We start from the raw sequence: 25756 nt of genomic DNA on the forward strand, positions 1-25756 counted from the left end.
CGAGCGAATAGCCCCTCCAGGTGTCACACAGTCTTCGTAGACACTCTCACCGGTCATACCGGGACCTGATGACGAATGTCGCGCGATGACCGTGATCGTGTCACCATCATCGTCTTCAGGATTGCTCACTGAAACAAAGCCAGGGGAAGGTGGTGGAGTCTCCTCGGTTGTAGTTTTTGGCGACAGTGGCGGTGTCTCCTCGTCGATCTTGCCCTCTTCCGTCTACCCCTCTCTGTCTACTGTACTTCAGCAAGTGTCGCGCTTTCGAGGGTGGAGACTCTTCCACCTTGGTCGGCGCGCACAACTCCTCGCTGTATACCCGTAACCGGCATCGTTGTCGTAACACGGCTGGAACGCTTTACACAGGAGGAAGCTGAGCTCTGACGGACCCGACGCGAGGTGCCGGTGTCTTTCGTCTGGCTGCGTGGGAGCGCACACTAAGTCTTCCACCACGTTGCCTCCGCCAGCTTCGTCATTGAATGACTGTGTGACGCCGTTCAGCCTGTCGTGCTCATCCTGGTCGACGTCTGCTGCAACGGCTGTGTTACTGCGTTCAACCTCTCATCGTATTCTTGCTCCGTGTATTCTGCCATTTTGCCAAGGAAAAGCTCGAGGCTCTGCCTAATGAGCGGCGGCGAAAGCTCGATTGCGGCGACGACGTTCTTGCAGACGCATCTGTGGCTGGCTTCGTGGAGGCGGGGGATGCAGAGATAATTACGTTGAAGCCGATGGTGGAAATGGTCGAGACCCAGTGACAGCAGCAGATGTTCGCTCTGCTCGCCTGTCTCGAGCGCCTGAAGTGCAACCGCTGCGATGGCCTGAGAAGTGTCGCCATTCTGCATTTTCGCAGCCTCTACGACGTCATCCTGGAGACGCGCAACTGCTGCGGCATGGACTTGCGCAACATCCACGCAACTGTTGTCAAAAAGGTGAGAGACGTCGGTGGCAGCAGCAGGAAAGGCAAAATGTTGAGGCGCGCCGCAGGATAGATTCCGCTCCGGCGGCTTGCTGTGGAATGAGCTTACAGGTGCTCTTGACGTAGGCGGAGGTGAGCTGTACAGCAGTTCTGTGAATGCTGGAGTATTCGCGCTCAACGAGAGAAGAACGTTCGTCGGGGGCGGCCAACGGCAACCAGTCACGTCATTTTGGCATCTGGGCGCCGAGAAGCTCACAACAAGCTGCGCGTGGATGTAACTAGCTGCGGCCCACGTCGTGCACACGGCCCGATCTATGGGCCGCAGCAGCGCTTGGCCCCATGGCTTGATGCGCTCCGATAGCTTCGGAGTGTCAAGCATGCTTGTCCGTGTGGCTGCACGTTGGTGATGCGGAGACGGAGATTGTTGTTGCTGCCGAGAAAGGTGAAGCTCAGGCGTCGTGAGAAGCAGAATCCACAGCTGCTGGCGGTGGTTGCCGTCACTAGAGGCGGCCTCCGAGAACGAAGCGAACAGGATTCCTGTAGCTAGATGACCTGTGTCAGAGCGTTGGTGATGCGCTGACAGACGTTGTTTTTGTTGCCGGAGAAAGTGCAACTCAGACGTCTTCGGGAGCAGAATAGACGGATGCAGCTGCTCGTAGCCGTCAATGGTAATGACTTCGACGAACGTCGCAAACATGATTCCCATTGGAAGTTGCACTGCGCAAGCACGATGACAATGTGCTGACGGAGATCGTTTTCGCTGCCGAGAACGCCAAAGTAGTGCTCAGTGGCCTGGGATGGGTAGATGCCTAGTAGGACCAAGCGCCAAAGCTCAGGTGTCTCGAGGGTTGTCAGAAAGAGGCATCGAACGTTCTCGCTTCTCCTGTATCTGTGCAGCGGCTCCGGCAACGCAGACACGTCCTGACTTTCGGCGATGTTCAGGCTTTGTGGATCCTCTGGCCGTGCCGATGCTGCCTTATGTCGCTATTGATCGCGTGCGACCCCAGTGAATCAGGATGACCTTCTTGTTGGACTGGAGCTTAAGCTACTGCTTGAAAACGGCGATTCGATGAACGAGCGTCAACTGCACGAGGAAGCGCGGGTCCACTTCTTTCTCATCGTTCCACGCCTCGTGCTAGGCTGAGAAGAAGTAAAAAAAAAATTCACGCAGTAATTTCTGTTGTGGTAATGTTGTGCTGCTAAGCACGAGGTCACGGGATGGAATCCAGGCCACGGCGGTCGCATTTCGAGGGGGCTAAATACGAAAAGACCCGTGTACTTAGATTTAGGTGCACGTGCCCCAGGTGGTCCAAATATCCGTAGTGCCCCACTACGACGTGCCTCATAATCAGATCGTGGTTTCGGCGCGTGAAACTAGAATTTAGACATAATTTAAATTTTCTTTTGTTGTCTAAGTATACGTAAGCGTTGTGCGATTTGTGCATTTTCACAGAGCCCGGTGCATTAGCCATGTTATGGAACTTGATCCGACCAGTATAACCCCTTATCAATCCTCATCGATCTTTCGCATACCATTTTTCATAGCGAACAAGATAAGGCAGGTTTAAGATAGAGTTCCATGCCGCAATCCAAGCCTGTTCCTTTGGTGGGAGTCGAAGCCATGACCTTTGGTGTTAATTAAGGTGAACTAAGGTTAATTTATCGAAGCTATTGCGAAACCACCAGTACATTTTCTGAGGGAAGTATGTAATGATTTATTGATGGTTCGGATGCTTGTTTTGAGCTCGTTCTTTGTTGAAACGTACGGTGTTTTGTGTGTTTTATGCGCGATTGCAATGAATCTATGCACTGTTCGCTTCACTTTGCCTAGAACTTGTAGCCTCTGCCTTAAGGGGGTATGAGCCATTTCATTTTTTGCGTGCTTACGGGGGTATGAGCCATTCATTGTCTTACGTGTCGGACCAATTTCTCGTTGGGTACGTATAGAAATGCTTACTCATTTAAAAGGCTACGGCTCTCACCACTGCGGTTTCCCTCGTAACTCATTGTGCAGGTTTAGGACGTTAGACCCCGTAGCTGCTGTAGGAAACCATTCATGCGCCAAGCGTCACAACGCTCTGCATGGATGGATGGATGAAACAACTTTATTCGGAATCCGGCAAATTTGACGACCCAGGCTCAGGTCTCCCATGAGGGGACTTCGAGGCCTTGCCTCGGCGCCGCCTCTCGGGCTTGCTGGACAGCCCACTCTTGTGTCTTGAGGTTGGAGCTGCGCAGAGCGGCGGCCCACTTCGACGCAAGAGCCTCCGGAGCTACTGCCATTGTAGCTGATGTAACCCGACACTCCCACAACATGTGTGACAGCGTCGCTCTAGTCTCCTGACATAATTTGCAAAGAGCAGTCGGGTATTGCGCGGGGAAAATGTGCTGCAATCGTACCGGACTGGGGAAGGTTTGTGTTTGCAATTGTCGCCAGATGACTGCCTAGCGACGTTTCAGCATGGGGTGAGGCAATTGTCGCAATTGTCGCCAACCGCCTGCCTAGCTGGTAGTGCTTGGTGATGTCATTGTACCTGACCAGGCGTTCTCGCGTGTTTTGAGCCAGCAGTTCTGAACTCGAAGAGGCGGTCTCCGATTCTGCGCGGCGGGTGAGGGAAGCGGGAAAAAGTTCTGTTAGGCAATTACAGGCAAGAGTTCGATGTCAATCGGGCTGCAGCGCGGGGGGAACTGGTTCCAAACGAACAGCTCCTACTCGGGATGGCAGACGACGTCGACACGCCTAATCTCGAGGAGGTAGAAAAATAAAGCGTCGATTTAAAATCATTATTCTCATGACGAAGAGTAGTTGATGGAATATGGATATTTATCTCACTGCGTAATTTCGCAGAGAACAAAGCCGGTCACTCGCACAATTGCAGTGCTTGTAGGATCAGTGAAAATTGCTCTACCTTGATTCTTCCGCTTCGCGGCCATTCTACAAACCATACTTACCGTATGGTTTGTAATAAAAAAAAAAGCAATTCAATAGCATTCTGCTGTGTGAAGGTGGATGACCAGCGAAGCTGTGTATGTGGGCCTTTTTAATGGCGAACTGTTCATTGCCGGCCTTCAAACGCGGTATGCACACAAATGGAAGGCGAGGTGCGACTAGTCCCTCCTCCACAATGTTGAGCCTCGGAAGACGATGAGGCACCGGGGGGTATACATACCCACGTATTCTTGCAAAACGCGGCACGACGTCTTTATCTTACGAATCCCGGCACCTAGGACAGACCCGCACCTCACCGCTCTCCGAGGGCACACACTTCTCCTCTGTAGTCTAGGCGATCATGCGTTGGTCGACGTCCCGCAGTGCAGTAGTGGTTGTGAGGTCACTCGAAAAAGAACGTAGACATAGCCGACGCGCGTCAAAGTGCAGTATCTGCTCCTATCAACTTAATATATAATACTGGTTGTATTGGGGCCTAAGATATTATAGTTATGTTTGCAATTTGGCGGAGTGCTTAACGCCTGCTTCACCTCCACCGCGGTTCGGCCCGGTATTGCACTATCTTCGTGATCGGTCAAGGTATGGGGGGAAATTATCGATCTGTACGGCTCGATAGACGAACTCAGTATTTCCAGAAGCTAGCCATGTGGACCTTCGCTGTAACAACTGACGTATTTCTGCGTTGTTTCGCCGCCTGTCGCGTTAGTTTAATGGCGTTTCGCCGGTAAGCTCTAGGTCATGGGTTCGTTCCCGGCTGCTGCGGCCGTAGTTCGGAGAGGGCGAAGCGCGAAAAAAAAAACAGAAAGAAGAAAGAAGACGCTTGTGTACTTAGATTAAAGCGGGTGGTGAATTAAGAAGCCCAGCTCACCAAAATAATCCGGAACATCCAACTGTGAGGTGTCTCATAAACAGATCTTAGTTTTGGCGCATAAGACCACAGAAGTTAACTGAAAATGTTGTCCTCGTTACTCAATCAGACGACTCTTCTAGATACTTTGCCACTACGGCGATTTTCTATTGCTACTATAGGCGCTCCTCGCATGTTTTCTAATCGTACACCTACTCCATGTGTGTCACTTTGTTTTATTGAGATTTTGTTATTCCCTATACATTACGGTACGCAAGTGATCGAGTGGGGGTGGCTATCATAGCTGACAACAATGATGACGTCAGCGATAAGTTCATGTCATCGCGGTTACTGAGACTTACGCAGAAAGCCTAAAAAAGTATCTGCGAGATTCGCGCGTCCGATCCCGTTTATTTTATTGTCTCCAATAAGCGCAATGAATGACTATTGTGAAGATACTATGCGACGACTACACTTACGTATGAATGGAAGGTGTGGGCTTGTTCTATTAAACAGACAAAAACTTTACGATCAACATCATTCCTTGCGCATAAGACGTCGTCATGAAGGAATGCGCAACCTGTGAGGCCACCACTGGCGTCCACTGGTCTAACCGCCGGCTGTCTCGGACACTCCATGAGCCTTGAGTGCATACCGTGACTACGCCTTGCACTCCGACCCCGCTGTCTTGAGAAGCCGGATCTACACTTCCAAGATGCTGGTGACTGTTGGATGCAGAGTACTCGGCTCCCGGTTTGGCGCCTAGTGCAGAGCTGGTCACACCCAACAGCGATGGTAGGAGGGAGCACTACGTCGAAGCAGCACAGAAGAGACACAGAGTTTACAAGCAAGAGAGAGAGAGAGAGAGAGAGAAAACATTTATTTGTCATCAGATTGGGCGACTTCCTCGCAGGGTGGAGCCCTTAGTTCAGGGCCCCATTGGCCCGCGCCACTCCGCGTGCCCGCCGGATCAGCCGTCGCTGCTCTTGCGGGTCTGAGCTGGTCAGCGCAGTCTCCCAGGAGGAAGGGGAAGGTGAAGGAATAGGGGAGTAGCCCGGAGGGTGCGGGCACTCCCAGGTGCAATGATATATTGTGGGCTTTGCTCCACAATAGGGACAGTATGAGGAATATTGTGTGGGGTGGAAGAGGTGAAGATAAAAGAGGCAGGGAAATGAATTAGTTTGAAGCTGTCGCCACGCAACGGCATCTTCTCGATTAAGGGAATTATGTGGCGCAGGGAAGTGTCTCCTGGTATCTCTGTAATATTGTAGAGTTTCAGTGTAGTTCAGTGGTTCTGTCGGTGCGTCGTCTGGGTTGGACAGCTCTTCCAATGGCGCCCGGTTAGCGAGCTCTCGGGCTACCGCATTAGCGCGTTCATTACCATGGAGAGAGGCGTGTCCAGGCGTCCAGACGATACGCACCTGTGTAACGCTGTGGGGTGTAATGATGTAAGGATGCGGTGTGTGTAGGGTGTCACCCTCCCTTGTGCCAAATTCCTGCAGGCGGTCTGAGAATCAGTGACCACTGTGATAGGTCCATCCGGTGCCGGCATGGTTGAAGCGTGTACGATGGCTAGGGCAATAGCAGCCTCTTCCGCCGTGCCACTGTCCACAGTGCTGAGCGTGGCCGAAGCTCTCAGAATGTCTGCACTATCTAGTACGACCAGACATAGGGCGCGTTTCTGTGGGTAGCGGGCCACGTCGGTGTATAGGACTGGAGTGTTTGATTTGTCATCGCCAAATAGGCGAGCCAGGGCTTGTGCTCTTGCCTTTCGTCGACCTTTATGACGGTCAGGGTGCATATTCCGGGGAATTGGGGCCACGTGAATTTTGTTGCGAATGCTAAGCGGAAGAAGTGTGCGGTTTTCCTGTTGTGGTTCTCTCGGTGTTTGGTATCCTAGCCGGGATAGAATGTGGCACCCTTGCATTGTTCGTTGCAGACGTTGCAATTGGCTGTTCAGATGACCTTCAACTAGTTCGCGGATGGTGTTGTGCACTCCCAGTCGTAGTAGCAGCTGCGTAGACGCATGTTGGGGTAGTCCGAGCGCTGCCTTTAGTGCCGTACGGAGGAGGGTGTCCATCTGGTGCATCTCAGTCTGAGTCAGATTATGATAGGGCAGGTGGTAGGTTAATCGGCTGATTATGAGGGCTTGCACAATTTGGAGTACGTCTTTTTCTTTCAGTCCTTGTCGGCGGTTTGTAATGCGCTTTATCATGTGCGTTATTTGGGTAAGTTGTTGGCGGAGCACGTGTAGGGTATGTGTGGCCTTCCCGTTGTGTTGTATGTGAAGGCCAAGTACACGTAGTCTGTCTACCCTTGGAATAACGTTGCCACTGAGATGCAATGTGATGGCTGGTGGAATATCGGTCCTGTTCCGTTTTTTAAATACAAGCAGGAGCTCCGACTTCTCAGCTGCGCATGTGAGTCCTCCGGCTGTTGCATACTCTTGAACTATATTGACGGCTTCCTGTAGTGCGTCTTGAATGGCGCCGTCTGACCCTGTGGTCACCCAGATTGTAATATCAATACAACCAGATTTGGGACGGAGAGACCATCGTCCGCTGCAACCTGGTCAAGAACTCAAGGCATCAGGTAGCCAACACTGCTGAGGTGCTGAAGGGCTAAGATGCAAAGAACACCGCAAAGAATACCGAGAAATTGGACCGTCGCATACTTAGCATATAATGCTATCACTGGTGAATTCTAATGACAGGAAGCACTGATAAATAGATCAGCAGTTGGTGTGCTAATTAAAAGAGGTATTATAAGCGTACAGAATGAACTGTTCTTACATTGCACTTATTTTTTGTTGCTAAGAAAACGTCCTGATGCCGCAGTGCAGTACACAGCAAGTGAGAGTAACATAAGGAATTGTAAATAAGTAATTTCACCTGCCCCGAGAGAAGGTATTTGATGCGACCAACTATTCCTGTTTTGCCAACAACGTTTTGGATCAGTCTTATGTGACTATCTTAGGACATATTTGCAGAAAAGGCCGCTCGTTGGTGCTTAAAATGGTAAACAAGTTAAATGCTACGACCGTTTAAAACAATATCTACATGTGAAAGGATTTCTTTGTTCTTTGGTATCAAAATAATTGCCTTTATTTTGCTGTAATTAATCTTTGCGCCATTCGGTAACGACCATACTGCTACTTTTTGTACTTTACAATTGCCATTATATCTGTATTAAAATGTATATATGTTATTACCTGAAAAGAAAATGCTGGTGTTATCCGCATGTATAATAACTTCTGCACTGCAATTATTAGGTATACCACATCATCAATATATAAAGTAAACAATACATGGCCTAATATATTCCCGTGCGAAACTTCGCAAACTGCCTTCATATCTCGTCACCCTGGTTTATTTACTGCGACGATTTGTTGCCGATTTTGTTAGTTCCTGTACGCGACCATGTTTCCCATAATAATTAGGCTTTATTATTCGAAATTTGTGGTTAACTAAATCACATACATTCGTATTATCAACAAACATTCGAACTGTCAAATATCTTTTAAAACTGTGTTATAATGTATTCTTTTTGCTGAAGTAATGGCTTTCCTGTAGATTTATTGTTGCAAAATGGTGTTGTGCACTCCCAGTCGTAGTAGCAGCTGCGTAGACGCATGTTGGGGTAGTCCGAGCGCTGCCTTTAGTGCCGTACGGAGGAGGGTGTCCATCTGGTGCATCTCAGTCTGAGTCAGATTATGATAGGGCAGGTGGTAGGTTAATCGGCTGATTATGAGGGCTTGCACAATTTGGAGTACGTCTTTTTCTTTCAGTCCTTGTCGGCGGTTTGTAATGCGCTTTATCATGTGCGTTATTTGGGTAAGTTGTTGGCGGAGCACGTGTAGGGTATGTGTGGCCTTCCCGTTGTGTTGTATGTGAAGGCCAAGTACACGTAGTCTGTCTACCCTTGGAATAACGTTGCCACTGAGATGCAATGTGATGGCTGGTGGAATATCGGTCCTGTTCCGTTTTTTAAATACAAGCAGGAGCTCCGACTTCTCAGCTGCGCATGTGAGTCCTCCGGCTGTTGCATACTCTTGAACTATATTGACGGCTTCCTGTAGTGCGTCTTGAATGGCGCCGTCTGACCCTGTGGTCACCCAGATTGTAATATCAATACAACCAGATTTGGGACGGAGAGACCATCGTCCGCTGCAACCTGGTCAAGAACTCAAGGCATCAGGTAGCCAACACTGCTGAGGTGCTGAAGGGCTAAGATGCAAAGAACACCGCAAAGAATACCGAGAAATTGGACCGTCGCATACTTAGCATATAATGCTATCACTGGTGAATTCTAATGACAGGAAGCACTGATAAATAGATCAGCAGTTGGTGTGCTAATTAAAAGAGGTATTATAAGCGTACAGAATGAACTGTTCTTACATTGCACTTATTTTTTGTTGCTAAGAAAACGTCCTGATGCCGCAGTGCAGTACACAGCAAGTGAGAGTAACATAAGGAATTGTAAATAAGTAATTTCACCTGCCCCGAGAGAAGGTATTTGATGCGACCAACTATTCCTGTTTTGCCAACAACGTTTTGGATCAGTCTTATGTGACTATCTTAGGACATATTTGCAGAAAAGGCCGCTCGTTGGTGCTTAAAATGGTAAACAAGTTAAATGCTACGACCGTTTAAAACAATATCTACATGTGAAAGGATTTCTTTGTTCTTTGGTATCAAAATAATTGCCTTTATTTTGCTGTAATTAATCTTTGCGCCATTCGGTAACGACCATACTGCTACTTTTTGTACTTTACAATTGCCATTATATCTGTATTAAAATGTATATATGTTATTACCTGAAAAGAAAATGCTGGTGTTATCCGCATGTATAATAACTTCTGCACTGCAATTATTAGGTATACCACATCATCAATATATAAAGTAAACAATACATGGCCTAATATATTCCCGTGCGAAACTTCGCAAACTGCCTTCATATCTCGTCACCCTGGTTTATTTACTGCGACGATTTGTTGCCGATTTTGTTAGTTCCTGTACGCGACCATGTTTCCCATAATAATTAGGCTTTATTATTCGAAATTTGTGGTTAACTAAATCACATACATTCGTATTATCAACAAACATTCGAACTGTCAAATATCTTTTAAAACTGTGTTATAATGTATTCTTTTTGCTGAAGTAATGGCTTTCCTGTAGATTTATTGTTGCAAAATCAACAACAACAACAAGTAGCTTTTCCAAGAGCCAAGTCGAGTCCCAAGCTGTGCCTATAGTATTATGTATGGATCACATTGCTTACTTGTGGATTAGTTCGGTGTTATATCTTTGCACATAGCGATTTGTTTCTTCGTCGGAACCTACATTTTTAAACCTGAAGAGATGAACACACAAAAGTGAGCTTTGTAGGAGCGTCCACCTCTACGGAAATCGGTATACGTTGGCCCGTCATGGTAAGAAATGTTGTTTTTGCCTGAAAACGCCGGGCATCGGGGCCCAACGCAAGGTGCATGCCGTTTTCAAAACCACGCATTTAGAAGCGTGAGTGGACTCGGAAATCCAGACTTTTAGTGACAATGGGTACGGATTGCTTGACATCGAACTTTTATGCACTGTGTGCTAAGTCTGCGGTCGGAACGTTCAGCTGTTAGAAAGCATCAGAATGCGCTCAGTTGTCGCCTGCACTTGAGATATTGAATGCAGCTACACTGGTTGTCGCTGTCACATTTAATGATGATAGCATTGTCCGATGCAGCGTTCTGAAGATATTCAGAATTGCATCAGGACGCTAGTCAGTGGATGGGTTACATAGCATTGACCAGCATTGACCTTATCCCATCGAAAGGGCTACACAGCAATACACAAAAGAACCCTCAAAGGCTAGGAAACAAACCAGACAAAGAAAAGAAAGTGTTTATCGTGACGTATACCCTGCTGATGATTATTGAATGAGTCCATAAATTCGTATTTCTTCCATTTTAGTTGTGTAATAGACGTTTTTTTCATTTAAAGAACAATTGTCTCAGAACTTAAATTTTTTCAACATTTTTCGCATCATCTAAGCAAGCGCAAATGCGAAGAATTTTCTTTCACTATTTAGTGCGCAAACTAGGAAATCTACTGCAGTACAATTATTGTGCTTGATTGAAGCGTTATTGTTCCACAAAACATTTATTATCTAACAATGCCTAAAACTGAGCAAAGAAACAGTAAAAATTTGAAAAAAGCGAGCATAATAATATTGGGCGAGCAGTAGCTTCAACAAAAAGAAGAATAAATGCTGAAAACAACGATAGAATATATTTTTTCTAATACCTACACATGCTGAGCGACCTCTCTGCCTTTCTGTAACTAAACTTCTGTCACATTTTTCTGTCTACATCTATTGAGAAAAGGGGTCAGCAATGTGACCTAAAGTATATGGTACGTATAGGGCCTAACATCTTCTCTAAAATAATATTATATAGCATTCAGCTAACCGCTTTAAGAACAATTCGCCTCGATAAAATTCGAACTTATCCGTCGGAATACGCTTTTCGATAGGGGCGAAATGCAAAAACACCTGTGTACTTAGATGTAGGCGCACATTAAGGATTGCTAGGAGGGCAAAATTAATCCGGAGTTCCCCACTACGTTGTGCCTCATATTGAGATGGCGGTTTTGAAAAGTAAAACCCCATGATATATTTTTTAAAAATCGGTCTGCACTACATAATAGTTTGGTAGTAGTTGGCATGACAGATACTCTTAGACGGGATGAAAACATGTTGCTCACTGCGCGGAAGTGATATAGCTGCAGTGGATTGTATGGCGGACGATGATGATATCAACGACAGGTTACCGTGTCATGTTTTCTGCGATTTACGCAGGCAGCGTAAAAAGATATCCCCGAGACCTGCGCGTCAATTCAAAGTTGTTTTATAGCGTCGAATAAGGGCAATACAAAATAAAAGCGAATATTGAATGCGACCGCCGGCTTGAGAAGCAGGATCCACACGCTGCTGTTGGGTGGAGAGTATTTAGTTCCTGTTCCTAAGCCTAGCTTGCAGATCACGATGGCAGGACCGACTATGATGTCAACGAAGCACGGAATATATACGTGCAGAGTGCGTGCAAAGATCATCAGCCAGATTTGGCCCTACTACATTTGGAGACGACGATAGGATGCTTGCAGGCCCGTGTTTTTCTGGATTGTCTTCCTTGCGGCTGTAAGCTCGTTTTTAAGACATTCCAGCACCAGATCACATATGCCAGTGTCTGGCGGCATTTCACTGCTTGTGCAGGATTCAGTGACCTCCTTTCCATCTCGAGCACCATTATCTTTCTTATCAGTAGCAGTTGTATCAAGGTCTGCAATATCGCTTGTATGAAGTAGGCGCCTGTCACGGTCTTCAGCAGTCATTCCTCTTTTATTAACATCCACACTTTCTTGCTGCTCCACAGGTACTTTTGGAGGGCTGCAAGTGGTTAGCATGCTTGAGTGCTGGTTGGCTTGTTTAGCTTCAATAACCACGCACTCTGTTAGAGAAGTATCTGGAGAAATTGAGCCCGAACCTTTGGCGTCGTCGGCTTTTTCTATGTACGTTAGTTTCTTGGATGCCTTCGACTGCAAGGAGGTTTCCAGCTGCTGCCACTGCATCCATTCTGCCCCTGAAGCACTCAGTTCTGAGACCCTGTCGCAAGTAAGCTTCTTGAGACTCATCCTCCTCGTAAGCAGCATGCTAGATGTATTTCCGACACTTCTGACGACGGCAGTGCCAACGGCACGGCCACGTTTCATGCAGTCTTCGTAGAGAGTCGCAACGGTCATATCGAAAATGGATGGTGAGCGCCGGGCTGTTACCGTGTTCGCGTCGCTGTCATCGTCTTCAGGATCGCTTTCCAGAAGAAAGCCGGGCGAAGGTGGTGGTGTCTCGTCTATTGCAGTTTTTGGCGATAGTGGCGGTGCCTTGTGGTCTTTGTAGCCCTCTTCAGCCAATGATCGCCTCTCTCGACAGTACTTCAGCAATACATCAACTTTGTGTTTTGGGAAATCCCTCTTTATCGGCGCGCAGAACTCGTAGTGGTCGTAGTCGCCGCTATCGTTGTCGTAACCCGGCTGGGACTGTTCCCATAGGACGAAGATGAGATCGGACACACCCGACAGGAGGCACCGGTGTCTTTGCTCCGGTCGCGTGGGAGCATACACGCAGTTTTTTTCCGCATACTCCACCGCTTCGTCGTTGAAGGGTTGCGTCACTGCATTCAAGCTCTCGTGTTCATCCTGGCTGACGCGTGCTTCATATGGCTGTATTGCTGGGTTAAATATTTCTTCTTCATCCTGGTTGACGTCTGCTGCATGTGGATGTATAACTACATTCAAGCTTTCATCCTGCTCCCTGTATCTTGCCATCCTTCCATGAAAATGTTCGATGCTTTGCAGAGTGAGCGGCAGTACAACTTCGAGTGCGGCCAGGAACTTGCAGAAGTCTCTGTGGCTGGTTGCGTGGAGGCTGTGAAGGCAGAGGCAGCTTCGTTGGAGCCGCTGGTAGAGCAGTATGAGGTCAAGACCCAGCAGCATATGTGCACCCGGATCGCGAATCTCCTGATCCAGAAGTGCAACCGTTAAAGGGCTGAAACAAAGCCGCAAGTGCTCACTTGTCCAGCCTCTAAGCCACGAATCCTGCGGCGTTCGAGCCTATCGGAAAGCGACCGTGCGTCAAGGGAAGGGAACGACAACCAGTGATGCCTTTTCCGCATGCAGGCGGAATGGAGCTCACCACAAGCTGCTAGTTGGTGGAAGTCACTGCGGGCCAAGCCTCGCAGATAGTCTGTTGTAAGGGCCACAGCGGTTGGGCCCTGGACTCGATGGGTCGAATGATCCGGAGTCTGAAGCATGATAGTGCGTGCTTGAGTAAGCGGGCTATACGATGACGCAGCTCGCCGTGCTTGTATCTGCGGGAGGTGCCGCTGAGTCGACTTGAGAAGAGGGGTTCACAGCTGGAGCTGCTGGTCGCCCTCACTGGCAATGGCATCGATGAATGCGACCAACTGCATTACTGTAGCTTGTTGCACCGCCTCGGCTCGTTGGTGATACACGGGCGGAGGGCGCCTTCGCTGCCAAAAACGGCGAGGTCGTCCACAGTCGCTCTGCAATGGTAGTTGCACTGGATCCTCTGGCCGTCGCGATGTTGGTTTGTACTTGTATTGACCGCGTCCGATCCAAGGCAATCAGAAATACTTTCTTGTCGGGCAGGAATGGCTGCTGCTTCAAAATGGCGATTCATTGAACGTGCATCACCTGCACGAGGACACGCAGGAGCACTTCTTTCTCATTCTGGAACAAAGCGTGATCAGCTCTGTAGAATTTGACAACGACAAATTTTCGTAGAATGCTTTGTCGGTTACTTTTATGGCGTGCAACTAGCACGTACTATGTGACTTTGCATATGTATATAACCTGGTCAGTGTAATAAGACATTCAGTGGTGATTACGCGCTTGAGTTGAGTAAATTCTCTTTCCGTCTTCCGTTTCGTGCTGTTCGTTTAAGAAGTTGTATGGTGTACTGGTAACTACGGGAATTTAACAACGGTGCGCCTGTTTCTTCCTGACTAATAAAATATTTCAATTGATCTCCAAGTGATAAAATATTCCGGCAGAAGTCAGCTGACGGTGACTGTGGACGTTAAAGCCATTTGATTTTGATCTAGAAATGGATAAGAACAGACACGGATATTACCCCCCCCCCCCATGTCTGCTTTTTGTAATGCCTATTTTTCGCCTTGAACTGTTTGTTCCGATGTACCCGCTAACACGACAACTGACATTAGTAAGCTTTGTAGCAATGTAGCTACACACGCCTACGTTAGGCACGTTCAGCGTGTCTATCTAGATACCTAGCCTTTTATGCCGACCCCGTGACCCAAGATGTCTGCTAGCTTGGACAACTTGGTATTGCCTCGTGGTCGTGATGCCATCGTGATCGTTGCATGGGCGTTATTGCATATTCGTCATCCGACTCTGATCGTGCCGTAGTCCTCACGCCGTCAAAGTCACACTGTCCTCATGCATTCATTCTCATGCCATCGTCTGGGTGCCGCAGTAGTCGTCCCACATCGTCCTCTATCAGCTCATATCGCCAGTTGATTCAGTTCATATGGTCATCATTACAGCTTCGTCATCCGGTTATCTTCAAAGAATAGTCGGTACGCCATCGCCATCACTGCGTCGTCGTCATACAGTCATCGTGATGGCATCGTGTTCATGGCCGACTTTGAGAAGCGAGTGTCATAGCAAATTGGCCGATACTGGTGATAGGGTATGTCGCATATTGCCGAAGCAATGGGAGTCTCAGAATGACCAACCAGTGCAGATTCTGAATAAAGGTGTCTTCAGCATTACGGTGAATAGCTACATTGCCTGAATGTTATTTAAAAAAAAAACGTCGACAGCCACCGTGAAATGGGGTCTGCTGGAATCTTGCTAGAATCTGAAGTGGTTGGTTGTTCTGTCCTTTCCATTCTTTTCGCTGTATGAGACATACACTGTATCAGCTGTTGGCCCACTTTGCAATAACACTCGCTGAAAGTTCGCCATGAGAAAAGGGTCTGCCATGACCACGACGGCATTACGACGACTGAATGACGACGGCCCCATGACGATGATGGAATGAACTCGATGGAATTACGGAGGCAATATGACGACAACGGTACAAAGACAATGGGATGACGATTCTGAAATGACGACTACGGTCTAATGACGACAGCGGGACGAGCATGGCATGGGGACAATGGCATGTCGACGACTGTATGAAGACTGTATGACGCCTGCATGACGTCGATGGCGTGACGACGATGATAGGCAGAGAATCAGATGGCTAAGCTCTAAATACTACCGTATGAAGGCGACAGTATGACAACGAATGCGTGATGACGACTGTAGATGACGATGAAATGACGACGATCACATGACAAAAGCGCATAATCACGTTTGCATAGCGAGAATATGATGAAGCCGTAATGAGGAAGCAGGTAAGATGTCGAGGGAACGACGAAGGCGGTATCTTGACCGTGGCTCCACGAAAATGGGATGACGTTTCTGAACTGATGACGATGTTACGAGGACAGCGTGAAGACGACGGCTTGACGACAATTGTATGTGGTCCACACTAATAGTCAACTTGGGTCACTGGGCGGGCAAAGGTTAGATGCAGGCACGGACATAGATAGATAGATAGATAGATAGATAGATAGATAGATAGATAGATAGATAGATAGATAGATAGATAGATAGATAGATAGATAGATAGATAGATAGATAGATAGATAGATAGATAGATAGATAGATAGATAGATAGATAGATAGATAGATAGATAGATAGAATTGAATAACGTATTCTAAGGCGCGACAATCATAGCACGGACGGCAGCTTTCTGGATTCCACGTCACCGACCGAGATCCGATCCACGCTGGGGACATGTACAGAGTTTTCTGGCTACTTCTTACTTTTTTTTTAGAAAAAATCCTGATGTTTGTAGACAAGATGATGACGCCAGCAATAGACGACGCAAAGGTTGCACGAAGTGTTCTTAGCAGATGCCGCACGGAGAAAGCTGCAGGCATTCTTGTGACGCATACACTTATACAATCTGACGTGAAATAGGCACTTATAACTTTGATGCCAATGTTATAATGTTGTTGCTTCGTACTGTGAAAGCTTCCGGACGTCTCGTTTACGTAACAGTAGTATTTACTTAGTCTCCAATATGTATCTCTTTTACTCGGTTTCCGTCACGATACAGGATTTATTTACGGCTTTACTCACAGGTGTATGACTTAATGTCTCATCTGAAAAAAAAAAAATAGTGCGCTAGAAAAGTTGAACTAGATAAAGCAGCCTATCCTGAGAAGATCACAAAAAAATTTGTTCAGGCTTATACGGATAGATCATAAAAAATCGCTGTGTCCCCAGAAAAAAAGAAAATCGACAGCGCACTTGTATGCCCCGGTAGAAGCTTAGTCCAATTTACAGCGAAGCTGTTTCTTTCGAGCGTTTGCATTACAAAGGCCAGCAGCATGTAATTAAACAACACATTTTGAAACGTTGCTCACACCTGGTTCACCCGTATGAAACGTTTCGCGCTAACAACGCATTCGAACACTGCAATAACAAATGATGATGAACGGCCCTACATCCCCAACACACCTTAAGTATCGCAAAAAAGTAGGCCGTACTGTCCCCCCCCCCCCCCCCCCTTCACCCTTTTACATCCAACCTTATCTCCGTTTGGCGTAAATATACGACATTCTTTAAACACCCTTGCAACGCCCTGGAATGCTGCATATGAAATTTACCGAAAACGCCATAATTATTAACCTACCCACCATGAACAGTGTTTACTCATCAACCATTAAACCTGCTCCCTATTGCCACGAAATTTAAACAAGATGACGCGTCAGACAAGCGGAAACTTGCTACGAACCTCTTATAATTCATTAAAATAGGGAGATGAGATTGTTCAGTCATTACTTGTGAAATTCACAATTGAACGAGAAACGTTTCGCCAAGCCTTAAACTTAACATGGAACCCAAATTCACCAAATCTAAATTTAATGTCACTTTGTGTTCTTTAGGGATGTTGTGAGGCACAGCGGATAAGCGCGGTGTAACGCTTTCAAACAGTTCGCGAAGGAATATTGTAAACAAAGGCTCTATTTTATGCAGAGATAACTAAGAGCACATGCAGTTTAGCTATTGCGTTCTCCCTGTTTTTCCTTTTTTTAAAATTTCGTGTTGGTGGCTGCTATATGCAATTCTTCTAGGAAAGTAGGGGAAATCCTGCGCTATTGATACCACACTGATAAAGCTCGGGAGCGCTTGATTGCATAAGTTTAATGCCAAGACCACATTTATGCAACCAGATTTGATCTTCGCCTACACATCCCCCAAAGCCGGCCTCTTATCTCCAGAAAACACATATAACGTGCCTTGTTAGTTCCCCGAAGGACAGCGCGGAAACCTGCTGCGCATGAAACGCATGAAAGTTGGCAGAAAACGGGTATTATGTGAAAACTTCCAACAATTTTGTCATGACAGAAACATCCAGCTTTATCCGCACATCAGCACCAGGATCACCCCAATTTCCAAGGAATATGAACACACTGTCACGTACAGTTTTCCAAGGACTATAAAATATTGTGGATAACGGTCTAGAAACACTTTCGCAAACTTTATTTAAGAACTTTTTGCAGTACCCATCTTTGACTCATATATTTTGCAATTATGCCCTCGCATCCTTCATAAGAATTCCTCCTTACTTTAAAATGTCAACTTTAAGGCGTGTTGAATTCTTTCAGGAGATTAGGGAAACCTAGGAGGAATTTCATAAAATAAGCTTGTGGAACTTTGCAAAGTTCGACCAAGTAATTTGCCACAAAGGCTGTTTATAAACTATGCAGTTCAAATTTTCCGTACACATCAACCATAACACGGTGCCGACCTTCTCCAAATATAACACCGCTTCCGCTCTTGGTTCTGTCAGGTGAGGTGTGAAATTGGCAAGCATTTCATATAACGCCTCTGAACATCGGGAGAACGAGCGTTAAGCCAGTTTCACTTCGCCCTTAACTAACCAACACATTTGAATATGTGACTGCAATGCACGCCTAATACGTCCCGTTTACCTAAGATACAAGCTGCACTGTAAAATAATTTACACCCTTAAAAGTGAAAAAAGGGTGTTAAAATTAAATTATGGGGTTTTACATGCCAAAACCACTTTCTGATTATGAGGCACGCCGTAGTTGAGGACTCCGGAAATTTGGATCCCCTGACGTTCTTGAACGTGCACCTAAATCTAAGTACACGGGTGTGTTCGCATTTCGCCCCCATCGAAATGCGGCCGCCGTGGCCAGGATTCGATCCCGCGACCTCGTGCTCAGCCGCCTAACACCATAGCCACTGAGCAACCACGGCGGGTGAAAAAAGGGTGTAAATTGTTTATAACTCACACCCTTAGGGTGTGATTTATATAGGCGACCGCCTAAGGGTGTGAGTGTAAATTGACGTGACGTGTAAATATTCTTTAACTCACACCCTTAGGGTGTGATTTATATAGCCGACACCCTAAGGGTTTGAGTTATGGACACATTTACACCCTTTTTTCACTTTTAAGGGTGTAAATGAGTTTACAGTGTGGCTGAATGATCTAGATTTTTTTCATGACAACGTGAGAACACGCATACAACGTATTCGAGCTATTCTGGTCACAATACGAGCTTTCAGGGAAACTGGCGCGTTTCTTCGTAGTGTCACCACTAATCATGGATTGCAAAATTATAGAAGCAGACAACTATTTTAGATATACAGTGAACTCTCACATGAGTGAACTTCAAGGGACCGAAGGAAATAGTTCACTTAACTGAAAGTTCACTAAACTTAATATTCACTAGACCAACATAAAACATGGCATACAGAGTCAAAAGTTTGAAGTGCAATTCATGAAGCAAAAGACATGGCATCCATAGTGTTAGAAATGTGTGAAATGGAATTTGTACATATCAACAAGTACAAGGTTCATAACAGTTATAATGCTGCCTTTCTCACTGAAATCTGTAATCTTCTGCACTTGTACTTTTAAAGCACAGGAAGTAGCAAAACTGTCGAAGAGTCAATGTTTTTGTACACTTCTTCTGGCACAGCTTGCTGTTGAGACACAAAGTCTCTCAACTTTCCAGTGTGCCCTACAACCTCAGCTAGAGCTATAGGGCTTGAAACTGGCTCGGCACTTGCCTCTTCTTCGTCGCACTCTTCTTATATAGGATGAACACTGGAAACAATGTCCAGATCCGTCTGTCCAGCACAGGTACTCAGTCCACTGTCACACTGTGCATAGTCTTCAAACGAAGTATTGCTGTCGACCTACAGCCGATGACAGATCTCTGTTCACATCGTGGTGTCTATCATCTCGTCGCGCTGTTCCTCAGGCTCGCATTCATTGCTCAGGGTAGAAAGGCCAGATTTCTGCCAGCAGGTTCTAATGGTAACCGGAGTTACTGACCACCAGGAACCTCTCACCATCTCGGCCGCCTGCCTGACGTTGATGGGGGCATTGGTGCCAACCTTTTGATTAATCGAAATCCGCTGAACCAACCGCCGTCGGTACTCCACCTTCGAGTTTTGAGCGTAGCCCGGTTGCGCCTGCAGTGCAGGGCGAAAAACTTCGCTGACCTGATCGTAAAAATAAGCCTTGGTCCCCTGAGCGAGTTCGTTAAACTGAAATATTCACTGTTCTGAAATTCGTTTAAGTGCAAAATTTTTGCGTAGAATCTATAAGAAATCTGCCGGGGATTCTTAAAAAGTTCGTTTTTCTGAAATATTCAATAAACTGACGTTCGTGCAACTGAGACTTTACTGTATTGTTATGACGGCAATTTTCTATCGGTAGAGTAGGCAATCTTCAGGAGTGTTCGTTAAGCACACACCCATACGTCCCGTTGATGATGATGGTGATTATATTAAATTATATTATGATAAGGATTATCCTTGGAAATATGGCACCTACCCACTATGAGGGACGTGCCAGAAATCCGGTGAATGTACGTACAGGAAATAATGAAAGGAAATAATCGCAGGAAATAATGACGATGTGGTAAAGCAAAAATTTGGAACAATCGAGGTATCATTTGTTCGGCGATATTGCACAACCGGTTGAATATGTGCTCTTCAGTACGCGTAAGTGATCGAGCGGCGGTAGTGCTCATGGCTGACGACGACGATGGTTTCATCCATAAGTTAAGGTGTCCTGGTTACGGCGAGCTGCCCTTTAAGCAGAGAACTGACATTCCTGAGACAGGCGCGTCAAGTTTTATTTCTTTTATTCCGTCGAATAGATCCAGTAAAGTACCACATGGAAGAATATACGCAGTCAGTACACTGATACACAAATGATCTTAGTGGGCTCCTGCTAACAAACAGTCGAAATGTTTACTGCGAAGACTACCTCACACGTTTCGACGTCGTCAATTTAAGCGCAATCTTTAAGTCCTTTAAAGTCGCCTCGTCCATAAATATGGTGTGGCCGCCACTGCACCAGCCTGCACAGAAGGAAACCCAACCGTCGTGGTGCCCACAAAACGAAAGATGGCACCACGGAGTCCTGAGGTCCGGCAGATTGAGTGGCGGGGAACTATACGTCGTATCGGGCACTGAACGCCGGTGTCTTTCCCCTGGTTGCATGGAAGGGCACACGGACTGTTCCGCCGTGTTATCTTCCTCAACATTGCCGTTGAATTACTGCGTGACTACATTCAGGCTGTCCTATTTATCCTGGTTGAGGTCTACGGCATACGGCTGCGTCACTGCATTCAGCCATATACCTTCATTCTGATCCCTGTGTTGAGATCCTGTAATTAGTGGCAGCGCAAGTTGGTGTGCGGCCAGGACGCTCTTGGCTAGTTGGTCGTGCCGAGGAGGTAGCTGCAAAGATAGTCCTGTCGAAGGCAATGGTCGAGCAAGTCCAGACCCAGGGCCAGCAGCAGGTGGTCGCCAGGCTCTCCGATCTCCTGGACCAGAAGTGCAATCACTGGGAGAGCCTCAACAGCGTCGCCAATCCTCGCCTGCGCAGCCTCTACGTCATCCTGGAGGCGCGCAACTGCTGCAGCACGGACCAGCGCGACGCCCACGCAGATGTCGGAATGGACAGAGGACCTAGTGTCGGCAGCAGGAAAGGCAGGAGGTGCAGGTGTTCGGCAGGAAAGCAGTCGCACTGGCGGCTTGGTGGGCATTGACCTCCCAGGCGGTCTTGGTTTAAACGGAGGTGAGCAGCTCAGCAGTGCCACGATCCCATGTGCGTTCACGCTGCTTGAAATGCGACCGTGCATCGGGGACAGCGAACAGCAACTAGACACGTCATTTCGGCGTCTGGACGAAGGGAAGCTTACAACAAGTGGCGGGTTGATGCAAGTCGTAGTGAACCAAGCCGAGCACAGAGCCTGTTGCAAGGGCGGCGGTAATTCGCCGGATGGCTCGGCACGTTCCCAAAGCTCCAGCGTGTCCAGGATGATGTTCGATGCTTCAGTGCTTTGGTGATGCGGTGAGCGTACTGGCTGTCGAGGAAGCCGCCGCTCCTTCAGTTTGAGAAGCGGGATCCGCAGCTGAAGCAGCTGTTCGCCCGCACGTGCAGTGGTCTCGATGAAGTCGGTGAAATGGATTCCCGTAGCTAATTGTGCTGCGTCAGCGCGATGTTGATGCGCTAACGAGGACGTTATTCGTAGCTGTGAACGCCTAGGTAGCCTTTGGTGTTTCTGCACAGGTAGTTGCAGGATAGGACCCAGCGTAGAAGCTCCGTGTTGTCCCAGCTTGACACGAAGGTGCGTCGTACATCCTCGTTCCTGGTACATCTGTGCAGAGGCTCCGCCAACGTCGGCGCGTCTTGCCAGTCGGCGATGCTCAGGCGTGGGGAATCCTCTGGCGATGGCAATCTTGGTTTTAGTCAGTAGTGTTGGCGTGCGACATCAGACAGGGTGAACTTCTTGTCCGTCTCGAACGATTGCTGCCTCTGGAAAATGGCGATTCGATGAACGAGCATCGGCTTCACGAGGACACGCGAGAGCGCTTCTTTCTCAGCGTGGAACGCCGCGTGTTCGGTTCTGAAGATGTAAAGAAAAAGAAGAGGCGTCGCAAGCTGCTTATTGTGTATTTTGCATGATTTCGTTGTAAAATTTGTTAAGTGTGTACTTGTTTATTGAAGAGCAACAAATGTTTTGTATTACCACGTGATAAAAAGGAACGCGGACACAAACTAACGAACAAAAAGAGCATGGCAATCTCTGACGTGGCCCTATGTGTCCGTGCATCATCAACATCGACGGTGCTGGTCAGACGCCGTGCGGTCAGACCTTTGCATGAGACAGACGTAAGACATAAGCCAAGAGAGACATCAGAAACAGAAAAAAAAGACACACACGCACACACAAAATATTCTCTTCTTTTAATAGATTGGCGCGTCAGTTGGAATGCCTTTAGCAAGTCATAGTGTGCAACCAATTTGGGGGTAATAAAGCGCGTAGTAATGAGATAGCTGCCGTTGTTACTGCGGCGCTCTTCGCAGCAATCTGCAAATTCTTTTATGCTCGCATCAGCATTTTAGTGTGGTAGAAATCTATGGCACATGCGCAGCGTAGATTGAATGTTTATTTTATTATTCTCCCTTGACTTGTCGCTGACTTGGTCAATGAGATTCAGATGAATAAACGATGGTTCGAAGTACAAAATTTGGATAATATTATAGTGCTAATTTTATAAAGCTATTATTATTATTATTATTATTATTATTATTATTATTATTATTATTATTATTATTATTATTATTATTATTATTATTCCTAGATTTGCTCCTTGTTCGTGTTAAGCTTCCTAGCTGTTAGTCCTCCTGCATTATCTTGTTATATGTCGTTGCTAAGGTGAATACTGGATCCTGAATCGGTGATTTTTCCGGGCCAAGTCCCTCAAGCCACTGGTGGCTTTGACAGGCCCGTTTATTGTACTTGGTGTTCCTTTGTGCAATTGTTATTATTATTATTATTATTATTATTATTATTATTATTATTATTATTATTATTATTATTATTATTATTATTACTACTACTACTACTACTACTACTACTACTACTACTACTACTACTACTACTACTACTACTACTAGAAGCTGCTATTGTACCTCTACTACCCAGCTGTGCGTGATGATCAGTGAATTACCTGCCTTTGTCCATACAGTATCCATTGGTGTGCCCCAAGGTTTCGCGTTAGGTCCACTTCTCTTGATATTTTTCATCACTGACGTTTTCTCAGCAATCTAGTAGCCTTTATTTCTTCTTCACGATCACGACATCACACTTTTTAAGGAGATTCACACTACTGAGGGCTGCCTCGCTCTGCAGTCCTACCTATCCTTCTCTGAATGATGCCAGTTAAACGGACTGACTCTAAATTCATCTGGAACCAGAATTTTTTCGTATTCGATCGCGTGAAAGCTATAAAATCGTCTACCTTTATTCTGTTGATCGGGCGTTGTTTTAATCAGTCAACCAAGGAACGTCTATTGCTTACAAAGGTGGTACGTATTGGGCAGAATATACAGAAGGAGGTCCGATAGCTCAAGCCTGCAAGGGAACCTCCTCTTTTGAGATGAATGAAGAGAAGTGAGTAACCAACAGTGATTATACTTTATAACAACTATAACAAGAAACAGAAAACGGTAGTGTAAGGACCATCTACTAGAAACGAGTATAACAGAGGATACACTTTATTTTATATCGTCAAGCAGGTTATTCCACAATGTTACAGTTGCAAATTAGGCTTTGTGTCATTGATAGTTACTGCACACTTATGGTAGCGTACTGTCGTTATTCAAAGCAAACCTGGTGTTATTGGAATGGTAAAGGGATACGTTGTCAGTTAGATTTATTTGTCATTTACATTATTATGCCTGAATAGTGTGGTATGGCGCAAGGAATTCGAATAGCATTTTATTTGACCTCATGCACCAACAACTTTTCAAGTCTGAGTAATCATCGTATACACTTCCGCCACTTAGCTGCAGACGTAGTCGAACCGACGTGCAATCTCCATGCGAAATAATTCCTAGAATTATTACGTGTTCTGTTCTACTAGCCTCTGTTTGACTGCGGGTTTTGCAGATCAGGACACCAGGGACTGCCTTCCGCGTTCCTGCCTATTTCAGCACGCACTCACCTCTCCACAGAATGCACTGTCGTTTTCTCCATATTGATGTATTTCAAAACGTGTTGTCTCCCTTTACTTCCTAGCTTCCTACTTTTTCTTCAGTCTTCTTTCTAGATGTGCTCCTGTCCTGTCTTCTCATAGTTTCTGCCTTCTTCCGTAGATGCGCTCTGTCTGTCAGTAATGCGTTATTATAGGATTGTTGCTAATTATGTGGCCCTTTATCCGGTTATTCCTGGTTTTTCATTTTCCTTTTTATCTTATAACTTCGTGATTTTAGTTGCGATGGGGTGCGCTATGAACGGAACAACACAGCATGGCACAGAGATAAAGATGTGGGAGCGCTCTAGCAACTGACGTTTACGGAAACTCCCCGTGTTCTTATATACACATCACTGCACAGCCACTTGACGCGTCCTGTGTATATTAGTTTCGAATCAAGAAGCAAAGCAATACTGATAGCCATCTGCGTAATTGCACTAGTACTAAACATGTTTATTTAATAGCGCCAAGTTAAAGAAAAGCACATGGAACATCGCACGATAATTTATGGAAGATCGATCTGTAAATACAGAAGTGCAGCGCTTCTCTGAGTCGTTCCGGTGCTCAAAATACCTCCACGAAGCCTGATAGACGCGGAGCAGCGCAATACGACAATGCGACCAAGAATAAGAAAGACCCACACACACCGCTAACGTGCAACTCGGTGTATGCGTACGCGCTGCGTGCGTGTCTTATTCATGGTTCCTGTCACATTGCGCTGTTCCGTGTCTGTCGTGAATCTAAACCAACTAGCCAGGCAACGCGCCCCACAAGGCAACCTACTCATAGCATCCGCCCCTTCTGCTTATAGACTCGAACAAGCCCAGTTGCTCTACACGCTACCCGCGATTTCCAAAACGTCTGTTCGATCTAAAGAAAAAAAAAATACACACGGCATATCCGCGTTTCATATTGGTGGCACGGCCATTTCCGCTGGCAGGGAGATAAACCTGAGAGCTTAATTTTTCTCTGCGGTGGCAATTAGTTCAAAGAGGCATGAAAGACGATGCATTCGGAATCATGTGCATGAAATGTATAATTTTGATCACAGTTGGTGGCATGTTACATGCGATAAATCAGCGCGACATTTGCGTCGCTTAGGACAGTGATTAACTTGGAAAGGGCGCCGTGTCCCATAATGGAGCTGCGCGCGCAACACTTTTTTACATCATCGTCTCTGGTATACCATGCCCTGTTCAGATGGCCACAATGTGTAACTTCTTTCTCAGTTAGATGCAGACTGCTGAAGACGATGGGTGGTTTCATAGATGCTGCGCGAAGCCGGTATGATGCAGCCTGTGGG

At 46.6% G+C, this 25756-nt stretch overlaps 1 protein-coding gene and 1 pseudogene across 2 annotated transcripts in view; both read left to right on the top strand.

The window, feature by feature from the left end:
* The window catches only part of Idua (alpha-L-iduronidase), a 368620-nt gene that overhangs the window by 69928 nt on the left and 272936 nt on the right, over positions 1–25756 (top strand). The window lies entirely within an intron of this gene.
* On the top strand, positions 4271–4450 carry LOC135907975 (U2 spliceosomal RNA; annotated as a pseudogene).

The sequence above is a fragment of the Dermacentor albipictus genome, chromosome 1 (genome assembly GCF_038994185.2).
Source record: "Dermacentor albipictus isolate Rhodes 1998 colony chromosome 1, USDA_Dalb.pri_finalv2, whole genome shotgun sequence".
In the NCBI taxonomy this organism is placed as follows: domain Eukaryota; kingdom Metazoa; phylum Arthropoda; class Arachnida; order Ixodida; family Ixodidae; genus Dermacentor; species Dermacentor albipictus.